The sequence below is a fragment of the Nilaparvata lugens genome, chromosome 5, assembly GCF_014356525.2.
Source record: "Nilaparvata lugens isolate BPH chromosome 5, ASM1435652v1, whole genome shotgun sequence".
In the NCBI taxonomy this organism is placed as follows: domain Eukaryota; kingdom Metazoa; phylum Arthropoda; class Insecta; order Hemiptera; family Delphacidae; genus Nilaparvata; species Nilaparvata lugens.
The window spans coordinates 49,361,545-49,374,978 of NC_052508.1; the positions used below are offsets into that span (position 1 = coordinate 49,361,545).

Below are 13,434 nucleotides of genomic sequence, written 5' to 3' on the forward strand. Positions count from 1 at the left end.
CAAAGATAGATATATAAGCAAGTTAAGTATAGGATAACATGTAGGTGTGTGAGAGTGTGTTGCGTGTGAGTGGTTATGAGGTTTTTGGTTAGGGGTTCCTGTTGGTGTGAGGGGGGTTGAAATGTGTTATATCCTTGACAGAGTTAGGGGTGGGGTTGGTGTTTGAGCATGTCGTCCTCCAGTGTATAACATGACACTATCCATGTACGTTACTCATCAACAGTAAAGTCTGTTTGGAATGACCAGTAGTTTTGAATTCGCCAATGAATTTCACATCGGTGCAAATTCAGTTATGAGGATCATAGTCACGTGAATGTCTATTCTATTCCTATGGAAGTAATTGATTTTAGGAATTTTAGTGAAGATCATCCTCCATTTTTCAGAAACTTTAATTTCAATTATAATTCGAGTAAATATAAATTCTATTACTATGGAAGTAATTGATTTTAGGAATTTTTAATCAACTGAACATGAAGTATTCGAGGAATGTTGAGATGAACATTTTGGTTGAAGTACTTATGATTTTTCTATCAACCTTTTTTCAAAGTTGGTTTATTTACTTTATCATTCAACATCACCTCATACCAATAATATTTTTAACCGATCTATTACAGTACATTCAAATTACAGTATTCCAATAATAAATTGGCAGATGAAGAGAGTTATAAGCTACTTATGGAATAAAGTGATCTGTAATAAAATAGTCTAATAACGATGCTACTTAGTTTATAAAACAAATAAATAAATTGATTGATTGAATAATAATTAGAATAGTTTTTCCAACTGTCCATAGGGATTTTAAAGATTTTATTGGTTTTCATTGCAACAATACAAATAATAATTGATACTGGTAAACCATATTTTCAAATTTATAGCCATCACCCAGTCATAATAACCGGATGGTAAAAGTACTGAAAAATTGAAGAGAAATTCAATCCCGATATCTACGGCGTGTTTCAAAAAGGACTTCACAATTTGATATATCATTCATTAAAGTAGATTTCGTTAATTCATTAGTGTTGAAAAGATTTAATATAGGGCAATAATTATAAATATTCTTTAAGTACACCATAAATCTATCTTGATAAATAATCTAGAGAACCACTGTATCTAGATGTTGATGAAGAAGATTCAGGGAATTAAACAGTCTATTTTTAGATTTTCAATAGTGATCCGACGAAGCAGTTTTGTGATTCAAGAGACGAGGTGGCCGAGTGGTTAAGGCGTTGGACTGCTAATCCAATGTGCTCTGCACGCGTGGGTTCGAATCCCATCCTCGTCGGATTTTTTTTCATTTTTCGTTTGCGTGCAGTAAAATTTTGAAAATAAAACGAAACCAAACTTTAACAATAACAATTTATTTTCAATTATATTTGAAATTAAATTGTTATTTATACGAGTTCTGTAAGTTATTGTGAAGCTAGATCCATAGTTTTTCATATCCATAGCATAAAGTAGATTCCGTTAGTATTATTTCCAAAGATTCAATTAAAAAAAAATGTTTTTGATAAAAAGACCGGGATAGGTATTGTGAATCATCTCAAGCCTACAATTATTTCTAAAAAAAAATTAAAAGGAATGTTTCAAAAGCAGTAGGCTACTCTACAATCAGAAATTAATTGTTCAGTTGAAATTCATCCATTTCTAATTTTGACCCATGATTCAAGGTTTTTTCCATGAACGAAAATGATCTCATTGTTATGTGCAGCTAAATTTACGACCCTAATCTATTCATAAAATTGCTCATATCAGATAGAGTGCACTGATTTTTAATTGGTGAACACGAACATGCAGTGAGTGAGTCATTCATGGTCTATATCTATATGCTGCTCTCACTCCAAAATATAGGAATATTATATTGGAAGTTCGTGTATTTTGCTTCATATATTTCTCCTTCTTTTTCTTCATCTTCTTTCTTCTCAAGCCCACCCATTTCCCTCCTCATCTGCCTTTTTCATATTCTCTTCATTCTTCTTCGATTTCTTTATTCTTCATTATTTCCTTCCCTTTTCTCCACTTCTCTTTTATCTTCTTTTCCATTTAACGTTCTCATCCAACTTTCTCCTTTCATCCTCCTTCCCATTTTATTTCACTTCCACCTCCACCTTTTTTCTTTTCTTATGAACCTTTTTCCTTTCCATATTATCTTATTCTCTCCAATTTTATCCTTCATTTTACTTACACTCTCCCTATCTATTTGCCCATAACAGCCCCACCCTCATTCTTTTCCTTTTCCCTCACTTTCTTCCTCCCTTCTTCACTTGTTCCCTACTTGTTTAATTTCCTCGTCTACTCTTTCTCCATCCTCATCACCTTATCTCCCTCTTATCCCCTCTATTCCTTCCACCCTCTCTTTTCCTCCTTTTTGATATCTACTTTTGTTTAAATGTAGGTCCTCTTCCTCGTACATATAAATAATAATGTGGATAATAATGATTTACTTGTATTTCTCACCTTCAATGAGTCTTGCACGCTCGCCAATTCCTCGTTCTATCGTTTTGAAATTAGGGAAACTCCAATGTCGTCAAGCAAGCTTTAAAAACTATTCTCCAATACTTTATTTCACTGTTGAACTAAGATATCTAATTCACCATAAAAACATCAACCAAATTTATTAAATATGTGGTTCAAAGTTTACGCAACAACATAAGCTACAAGTGATTCCAGAGCTTAATTGGAAGTACGCGCGACTCATAAAAGAAAGGTTGCGGGTTCGAAATCAATAAAACTCATTTTTTTGCTGGAAATTTTTAACTGTGATGAGGATTATCCATGTAATTTGTACAAAATAATAAATAACTTAATTATTAAATATTTTATGTTTCCTGGACATAAGAAGCATTTTACAACACAAAACTTTCCCCATTGCAAACGCGGATTACCAGCTAGTCTAATATAATTTGATCCTATCTGTTCAACTAGAACATCAATTCCACTATCGAATTAACTTTTCAAACAGTTGTATCTGATGCAATTAATATTCATTATTCATAGTAAAAAAATGTCCTCGACCTTGATATTCTATTCAACTTTATAATGTAAGAATTCCCAATCGAATAAACCTATTGAGTAATGTTCAATTAATTTTTTAACCATTTCCTACCATTCAGAACAGTACATGTTTGATTGCACCTAGCCTTTACCACGGAAGTTAGCGTGCCTTATTCCATAAATGCAAAACAGGCCAAGTACTAGTGAAGTCTTGAAGCCGGGTGATTTGAATACAGGTTGTACAATTGATGAATAATAATTTGAAGGTCGATTAGACTCGACGATGACATTATTATTTGTTAAGTTGTTCTCTTACTTTATCCTGTCAGTCTATTGGATAGTAATGTAAATTCATGAGGATTAAAATACCTGTTAGGTGATTCAGTTCAAATGGAGAGACCTTTGGAATCAATTTGATGTTTCTGTTGGAATACAGCACAAAGTAGAAGGAATTCTTCTCTGTGAATACAGTCTGTGCGATTCGATGTGATATCTCTGTTGAAATCTGATTATACATTCAAGAAACTTGTTAATAATATTAAATGACCGGTGACAAGTGTGTTGAAAATAATTTATTATGTATCAGTTCTTGTTCTACTGATGAAAATCTATATTTATCAGTTATTTTCCAGATTCATCTCAGATTGTCGATACTGTTAGTGCCATTATAATTATAAACTATTCTTAAGACCATTCTTGGCCAGAAATAAATTAATTCAAAAGTGTTTCAACGATCTGACTCATCCAAGGTTATTGAAATTTTATTGGGGTTTTATTCAATAGTGTGAGAAATATGTCAATGGGAAAAGCAAACGTTTCATTTGTAAAGTGTTGTAAAACTATTCATTTAAAGGGATTTAAACCAATCGACTACAACGTTTCACTGAACTCTATGAAAATTTGAGTTTATTGTAGTGAGAACTATGTCAAAACTTTGTGCTGAAAGTAGAAGAAAAGTTTAAACAAATGTTCATCATGTAGAAGGGCTTAGCCAACTGGCCAAGATTCCATCAATTTTACAAATATTTCAGTTGTTTCTAGCAAGAACTATGTCAATGGGTGAAGCAAACAGTTCAAAGTAAAGAGTAGTTGAAACAAATGATCATCAGGGTTCTCAACCAACTGACTTGACAAAGATCAATCTTTCGTTTCTCTTGGTTTTTCTCTTAATACACACCAAGCAGGACGTTCCTTCTGCCGAATGCTGCGGATTATCCTCGGAGGATGACGACTCAATTTCAAAAAGCCCGCCAGAGAGAGCGGAAGAACCGCACCGGAAATAGAAATGAAAGGGCTGATGAAAAGTGACGGCGGCCCTTCCCCTTTTTAATCTGTTGTTGTTATTCCAGCCTTCCGCTCCCTTATCAGTCCGCCTGTCGTCTTTATCGGAAGAGGAATGGGAATAGATAGATTAACTGTATTAGGTTCATGAGAAAGAAATAACTTGGTAATTGGATGTGTTGGTGGTGTTATCAGTTTACAATTTACGTAACGGTTCGTATATTGAGTGTCACTTCACCAAAATTGTTAGGTCATTTAAAAAAACATAATCTTTCTGATAATTTACGTTCTAATTTTACTTAATCAACAATCCTAAAGCACACTGCACACTGCACATGGGGACAATAGCAGCTTCCACTAAGCGTCTACTAGCCATCACGGTAACACAGAATTGGAAATTCCATGTACATTATTTGAGTTTCGGACACTTCCATCTGCGCGCTCCCACGACAGCTAGTAGAAACTAGGTACTATTTCCCTGTGTACAGACTGCTTCAGAAATATTGACCAAACCTTGGTTATAAAAATCATTGCTATAATCTTTCTAAAAATATGAAGTGCAGCTTTGTTATTCAACATTCTAGATTATTTCCTTACTTGTCTTACAATTCTCCTAACACATAATTCGTTTAGAAATTATTCTACTCATTTTTGCTCCATTCGTCATTGGGGCATATCAATGATTACAAGGAATCAAATCTGACTATGAATCTTTACTATTCACTGTTATCCTAGCACTCTATAACCCAGTTTGACAAATGCTCGTCACTTTTCAATCCCGTTTAAATGCCACGATTGGTTCTCATGAATCATATCTCATAGGTAGAAACCAGTGTGTTGAGCTTACCAAGGTGGATGGGAATGAAATAGTAAAAGTTAAATCTCAAAAACTGGAGATCCAGGCTGGAGTACCTCAAGGCTCAATTCTGGGTCCCTTACTGTTTCTGTTGTATGTGAACCAATTACCAAAAGAGTTAAATGATCACAGAGCTCTGTTGTTTGCTGATGACACATCGCTTATCTTTAACAATTATTTATTAGATAGTCTAGAAATAAATGCTTTTACTGGAGTACAGTCAATTGTCCAATTCTTGAAGCAAAGGCAATTAACAATAAATAGTAAGAAATGTCAATTCCTACAATTCAAAAGTAAATATAATTCAGTAGAGGATAGAGAAATAAATGTGTTTGTAGAGGAAAATGAATTAGACCAAGAAGAGAAAGTAGCATTCTTGGGAATTTTATTGGACAGGAAATTAACATGGCATCCTTACATTGAGAGGATATGTAATAAGATATCATCTGGGGTATTTGTCCTGCGGCAGCTTGCTAGGCTGAATGATAAAAACTACTGTTAACTGCTTACCATGGACTTATACTATCTCATATTAGGTATGCTATTTTAGTATGGGGTAATTCATCTCAACAAAATATGGACAGGGTGTTTAAGATTCAAAAGAAGGCACTCAGATGTATAGAGAAAGTGAATAGGTTAGACTCTTGTAGGCCTTTATTTAAAAAGCTTGGTCTATTAACTGTGCCATCTTTGTATGTATATGAAGTTGTAATGCATGTGAAAACGAGTGGTGTGATCCAGAATTCAGATGTTCATGAGTATAATACGCGAAACAGAGCAGATTATCATATAATGGGTCACAATAGTAGGTTATTTGAACAAAAACCAGATTATATTGGTAGGAAATTTTATAACAAGCTACCTCAAATCTTGAAAAGTAATGATGATTTGAAGATTTTCAAAAAACAAATTAAAAAATATTTAGTTGATAGAGCTTTTTATAGTGTACAAGAATTCCTTTCAAACCTAAACTAGGTTGAACTACTTAGTGTTAGAATTATTATGTAATAACATGACTTGTCTCATACTCCATGACTGGAGTCTTTAAGACGTAATCTAAAAAAAAAAAAAAAAAAAAAAAAAAAAAAAAAAATTCAATCTTGATTGAAGTTCAACAGGCTTTTAACCGGTGCAACCAGACTGAAGTGATTTTATTATTGTATTCATTTGAGTAAAAATTGTTTAATAGTTTATTTATTGTTAGTTGGAATGATTAAATTAATTTTATCACTATGAAAATAGATCCAGGTTTCTTATTAATATTTTGATTTATTTTTCAGGTGAGTATGAAAATCGATATTTATTTCATTAAAACAACATCAGTGATGTAAAATGTAATAAATAGATATTTTAGTATTACATTTGGCAAATCATCAACATCATTCACATCTCGGAATTGACTTTATAGAGGTGGAAATTATCTCTTTCAAAAATGTATCAATCTAGTTAACAAAATCTCGCGCATTCAGTCAGCATTTTTGAAGAGATATTCTGTTGCATGAAAACAGTGATACGTTCAGTAACGTAATAGAAATCCAATTTGCTGTTTTTCATGCGCACCGAAGCACAATATTTCCCTTTGACAGAATCGTTGCAGATCGTGTATAGAATTTCTTTGTGTCTTTGATTACGATGATAGTGATCATGATGATGATGATGATGATGATGATGTTGATATCGTCGATGATGATGCAGCCGCATAGGAGTTGTGCAGGAGGGTTTCATGGAGTTCCACCAACTAATCACGTTATACACCCTTTCAGTGTAGTGAGTGTGCTTCCCGCCTTTGCTTTACTTTGAAAATTCGAGAAAGTTATAACGGTAACTCTACTCGCGTTTCTGGTCTTTCAAATGAGGCGAAGTACAAGGCTTACAAGGAACATCGGTTTGATCAGTTGTAGTAATTTGAAATGGGAGAAATGAGTTGGGAGAGAGAGGGAGATATTTCAGTGATGCTGGTGAGGGTGGAGAAGTGGGGAAGGAAATAATCGGAGTATGCAACTTTCTTGTTAGTGAATCTGGAGATAAGAGCAGTCATTAGTAGTGTTGTCATGAGTTCTATGGCAAGATTCAATTTTAAACGTCAGCATTGTTCGAATGGGGAGTATTTATGCTATTTACAAATGAATTCTGTCAGTTTCAAACTGTCATTATTCCTGCTCATTAATAACATCACTGTGTCCTATTCATCCAATGCTGACGTTTTGAAGTGTAGATCATATTCGGCAGCTGCACAAATGGATGGAGAGATGCTGAATGAATGCAGTCAGTGAGTGATTCAAGTGAATGAATATTGTTGAGGATGTCGAGTATATTTGGAGTGATGGTGGAGATATAAAGTTGACTGGGAAGAAGTAGGAGGAGAGTTGGTGATGAGTAAGAATGAGTGAGTGAAAGTGGAAGTAGAAGATAAATGTGTAATAGGTGGAGAAATAGAAACGTAAATGAAGAAATAGATGGATAAGAGATAGAAGAAAATTAAAATAGAAAAAATCGAGATCGATTGATTTATTGCTTCATTCATGCAGTTGATTATAAATACTGGCTAATAATATACACTTATAATAAATAATTATTTTTAGAGCTTGTAATTCTTCAATGTTGTTATCCATCACGAACTGCTTATTATTAAATCACTTTTTGCTTTTAGAAAAAACGACTAGCAGTCAGATATTTTAAACCAAGACAACCAAGAAGATGGCGGAACTGCCGAAAGATTTCGTTGTCACAGTGAGTGATTAATTCATTTATCGTAAAATATCTGACTTCTAGTCGTTTTTTCTAAAAGCAAAAAGCTTGTAATTCTTTATTATTTATTAATTCTTAAAATAAGTACATCATCGTAATGATAGGGAGAGTAAAAATAGGGTAACCTTGTGCTATTCCTCTCCCAAATGTAGATAAGGTTACACATAGTCCGAAATTGGTTGTCTTGTAGTTGTATATTGTTTTGCATCTACATAAATTGGTGGAGCTTTGAACATATCAATGCCCATTCTTTGGAAAGAATACTAGAAATATCCTTCCCAGCAACTCTCTACTGAAGGAGAAGGAGAATGATTAAGTAGACTTGGTGAAGGGTGATATCAGTGGAAAACAATAAGAAGAAAGAAAAGAAAATAATTCAAATGAAGGAAAGGTGAATGCTTTATTATTATTAAACGAAAATCCAAATTAAATGCTGTAATTCACCCGGGAACTGACAAATAATTTTTGAATAGTAGCGCTCATCGAAATTCCATCTAACTGTTTACCCTGTTGTCAATATTTGCAGTAGCAGAAGTCTTCTGGGTGAATTACAGCATTTAGTTTGGATTTTCGTTTAATAATAAATATAATTAATTCATTAGCATTTAAATAATTGCAATTACTCAGTAATTTCCATCTGTGGAAAGGTAAATGCTATTGAAACGAGAAAATGAACAAAGAAGAAAGAATAGAAAGGAAATGAAAGAGGGATGAAAGGAAATGTAGATAAATATAACGAAATTGTATGAAATTATTATAATAATAAGTAGTGGAAGAAGAAAAAATACCAAGCCAAAGAAGGAGGGATGTATATAAAACTTGTGAGATAATGACAAGGAGAATAAGGAGAGGTTACAGAGAGGAAACTTATGACGGGAGGAATGATTTAAGACTGGAACAAAATATTGCAATAGTCTATTAAGCGAATGAACAATAGGCAATCAGCTGATGCAACGATGTCTGGCTCTCTGATAGAGAACACCAAACTTGAGAATACCTTCTATTATTGATAGACGTCTGGCAAGACGGATGTGCACATTGAGGTAATGCACCATTAGTGACGTAGTGGAATGGATGAGTGGATTAATGGATGATGGCAGCCACATCGAAGGAATAGCACAAGAGTATCCATGAATATAACTGGTTTAATGGATATTAAAATGGACGACAGGCGAGCGACGTTATTAACGTTGGCCACGCCCTAGGGATCTGATGATGCTTGCGCGTCAAAATTAGTTGGAAACGGGTCAACGTTAACGATCAGTTGTGACTAGTGATAGAGTGCATTGCAAACTGATGAGATGTGGAAGTAGAGGTATTCATTTTGCTTCCATAAACATTATCAATCGATGATACCAAAGATTATACAATCTCTAATACATTCTAAGTTTTATAGTTATTCAAATTGCGTTATAGTTTATAAGTTGAGTGTTAGTTTCATTGTTCTTCGTTGAAACCTATCAGTTGAGGGTTTATTGCTTTCTTAAAAAATAAACAAAGCAATACCATTGCTGTAATAAAATTGTATCTGGAATTAAGCTGTAATTTCAAGAACTGTAATGAAATTGTAGCTCCCATACAGTATTCATGCTCTATAGGCATATACTAGTACAGTCTATGCTCGTTTCCACAATATGCTCTTCTAGTATACAGTACACTAGGCCTATGCTCGGTTCCAAGCTATGAAGATGATGATAATAAGCTTAGAATGAGTATAGAGAAATAATAATACATAATAAGAAATTAATAATCAGTACCTGTTTCCTCTAATAGTTTTTATAATTATAGTATTTCTTTATAATTTCCAACAAGTATTCATTCTTTTTTTTTGTATCTCAGATTTATGAAAATTATTGTTTCAAATATAATATGTCGAATTATATTTAAGTCCAGTCAAGGAAGGGTTACAGAGGAAAAAGTTCAAAAGACAATTTTTGACCCCGCAGTTCTGTTTAGGGTAGTAAGGAGGTGAACATATCAAAGTCCCCACCCCTACCTCTTGTGCTTTGGTTTCTCGCATATAACACGAAAAAAATGAATCTTATGGACATAATTGTTCTATACAGAATTAAGTGAGATCCTACAGAACCCTTCTACAAAACATTTCATCCGCCTCTATATTTTACAAAAATCTTTGGATTGTCCCCAACTAATTCAAATCCTTGGAAAGAGTCTTCAACTGCAGCTCTGTTCTCGAGCATGTAATCACTGGCGCTGTATCTATAGTATATTCTACTGACATCTGAAACACTACTTGAAATACTACTGACACCTGAAACACTACTTGAAATACTCTTGTTGGAGGTAGATAATTGAACTACATTCAATCCTGTATGTTGACACCAATGAAAATATTGGTTCAAAAAGTGTACTTTTGTTGAAAGTCAGTAATTCAGACCCAAGTTGCAAAGATATTCAATCAACAGTAATCCGATAGAACTGTGGAGTACTCAAGAGAAACGGCTTTCATGGGTCTATTCACTATTCAGCACATCTCGTGTCTACACACACAAACACAGTAGCCACTAGACTGAGATTAAATCAAATCCATTAGATCGCACGCACTCGCATCCACAATCAGCCGCCTCTACACGAGGCAACAGGATTCCTCCTCATTCAATTCTAGAGAAATTGCAATCATCAAAATCGATTTATTCTTACTTTTTTCCCCATCTTCTTCTTAGTCATCATTCTCTATCGGAGAAACGTTCTTTAATTTTTAGTTTTTCTACTCACTTTTCCATCTTATCATAGTTTTTAGTGCATGTTCTCCGTTGTTTCAGATCAGAGAGTTCCCCATCCTAATTGTATTTTTCCTTATCAAGTTAATTTTTTCCTCCTACTTCCATCAGGATCTTCTAACAGTCTCCTCCTAATTCCTCCATAATCTCCAATCCAATCATTGTTTTTCATTTCTCCACATTTCTTCCACATTCGTTGAATAGTTTCTAGGTGTGGAGTACTATTCTATAAAATTATTGTGTAATAATGTAAATTTCCAATGTTTGTAATTTGTTGCTTTTTGAGAAAAGAAACTATTTCATTCATATCAGTCACTAATCTACTTCAACGTGTTCTTGTTCCTCTCCTTCCTATCTTTCCAACCTTCCTCGTGTTTTCTACGGTTCATTCTAAGTAGTAGCCTCTGTTCCAATAAGTCTATCTATACTAGCAGTAGTTGTAGATGTAGTCTGATTCCAAGGATAGTGTATAGTCTATATACCATTCTTGGTCTGATTCTATATATTCAATAATGAACAGACTACATGTCTAGTTTTTACTTGGATGGTTGAAGCTTCATTGGATGATCAAATGTACTTTTAATGGTGGTAACTCACAAATTTTTATCCCAAGAAACTTTTATGTGAAAAAATAGGAATAGGAAAAATAGTAAGCCACCTAATTTGAGTCATATTTTTTATAGGAAAAATAGTAAGTCACCTAATGTAAGTCACCTTTTAATAGGAAAAATAGTAAGTCACCTAAGTTACTACAATAATCAAATGGCCCAATTTCTGCCGGGGAATTCAGCAGCTTTACTCTGTAGGCCTAAAATGCGTCGAGCCTCCCGTGAGGAAGAAGCTTGCGAATTAAGACTGCTCTGAATTGCAAATGTCTTGTTCGCAAAGTTTTTCCCGGTGCGTAATGAATTAGCGTTGTTATTTTCTTCCACTCCGACAACGCTTTATTATTTTTGTCGTCGTTTGGAATCCATTTCCATTTGGTTATCCATTTTTTGTTGCTGCTCCTTCTTCCGGAAGTAGGTCTGATTCCATTTGGATATTCATTTTTTCTCTTTCCATTGGGAAGATGTGCTCAAGGCATTCCTTGGATGTGGATTGGGTGCAAGGAGAGGATTAGCAAGTCCCTTTTCTAAATTAGCTTCATAATACGAGATAGAGTGAATTCTTGATAATTGCACATTTGGAACGTCTCTGTCATTTCTTACTCTTCTGAGATTCCATTATCATCACTTTCTTGTATATACAGGATACTCTCTTTATAATTATTATGAAGCTTTCCTTCTTTTATTTTCATTTTTATCATTAATCTTTTTCTATTCACGTCTACTTATTTTGTGTAATATTTCCCCCTTTCTTCTATTTTGACTTTCGCATCCAATCCTCTTATTCGTTTATTTTCCCTTCCGTTCTCAGCGTCCCCTCACAGGTATTTTGCACTTCTCTTCCGATTTTTGTATTCTTATCTTCCTGAGCTCATCTCCATACCTTTATTAACCAATTACCACTCTCATTCTTCTTTTTCCTTTGCTCTATTCTTCCCTTCTCTTCCCTCTTTCTCTTCCTTATTCTTGTTCCTTATTTCTTATCTACTATTATTTTCTATCCCTATACTAGATCCAATCGAATTTATTTCTCTCCATTTTCCCTCATTTCCTTCTATCATATCCTTTCTTCATCTCTATTTCTTCAACCTCTACAACTCACTCCTATGTTAAAGTTTTGTATTTTTCTCTCTTACACAGTTGGCCTACCCCATATTATATATAAAGATAATTTCTACTCTTGTACTTTTGTATTTTCCAAACTTCATGTTCTTTTTTCGTTCTCTCAGAATCAATGTACTCTCTTCAATTCATTTTCAGTCTTACTTTCGTTCCAGTTTCTCAGTATACCTTTCCTTCTCGTTCTTACCTCTCTTCTTCATCTTATACCTTCCCTATGTTCGTCTTCTTCTCTTTTATCTTTATGTTGCTCTTCGTTTCTCTCTCTTGTCCACTCTCTCTCTCTCTCTCTCATTCTCTTGTAATTTCCTTTTCTCTTTGTTCTACCATAGATTTGTTTATTTAGTTTACAGTTCACAACCTCTTCCACGTTTCACCTTCTTTTCCTATTTCTCCTTTGTGCTCTTTCTCATCTCTCTTTCATTCTCTCTCTCGTCTACCTCTTTCACTTTCTTTCATATTCCGTGTCACCATACTTCCACTTTACGCCTGCTCCATTCTAAAATCTGGTCGCCCCACTATCACCGCAGTCTCCCTTCTACTTCTTTATACTCGCGAATTTAGGTTTATCAGCCAGCTTCCATCCACGGCATGGCTTTGCTCTGAATTCCATCATCGACGACGTTCAATTGAAAACAGGTCATTCATTATTCATTGTGCCCCAATCTCTCTCTCTCTCTCACACACTCTCCATTTATCTATATTTCTCTCTCTCAATCTCTTTAGCTCTCTTGTGGGGTTACCGCTATAAAATGAAAATCTGAAAGGCGAAGATTGATTGGCTGGGTCCTGGCTTCAGATTGAGTAGTCTCGGGTTTTCTATTCTGTGAAGGTATAATCTCCTTTTTCACCATTATTATCAGCTGCACCTTCTGTTATTCGCCGTCAATTGCTATTGCTGCTGCTGCTGCTGCATTCATCTCAGTTACGCTGCTTTTGTTCAAAATTCTCAATTTACAGTTCTTACTCTCAGTTTTCTCCCATATCTACTCACAATTGATCATTTTATACAGGTTTTGGGGGTTATAATTTTTGAATGAGTTCTATGGTGTGTACGTCCGAACGTCCAATTGTCCTTTAACATTTGATACGT

At 34.3% G+C, this 13,434-nt stretch overlaps 1 protein-coding gene and 1 non-coding gene across 6 annotated transcripts in view; both read left to right on the top strand.

Moving 5' to 3' along the window:
- LOC111047296 (cyclin-dependent kinase 14) overlaps positions 1-13,434 on the top strand; it is a 331,518-nt gene that overhangs the window by 99,679 nt on the left and 218,405 nt on the right. The window lies entirely within an intron of this gene.
- Trnas-gcu lies at positions 1,201-1,282 on the top strand. The gene has a single exon. It is a non-coding gene; the product is annotated as a tRNA-Ser (tRNA).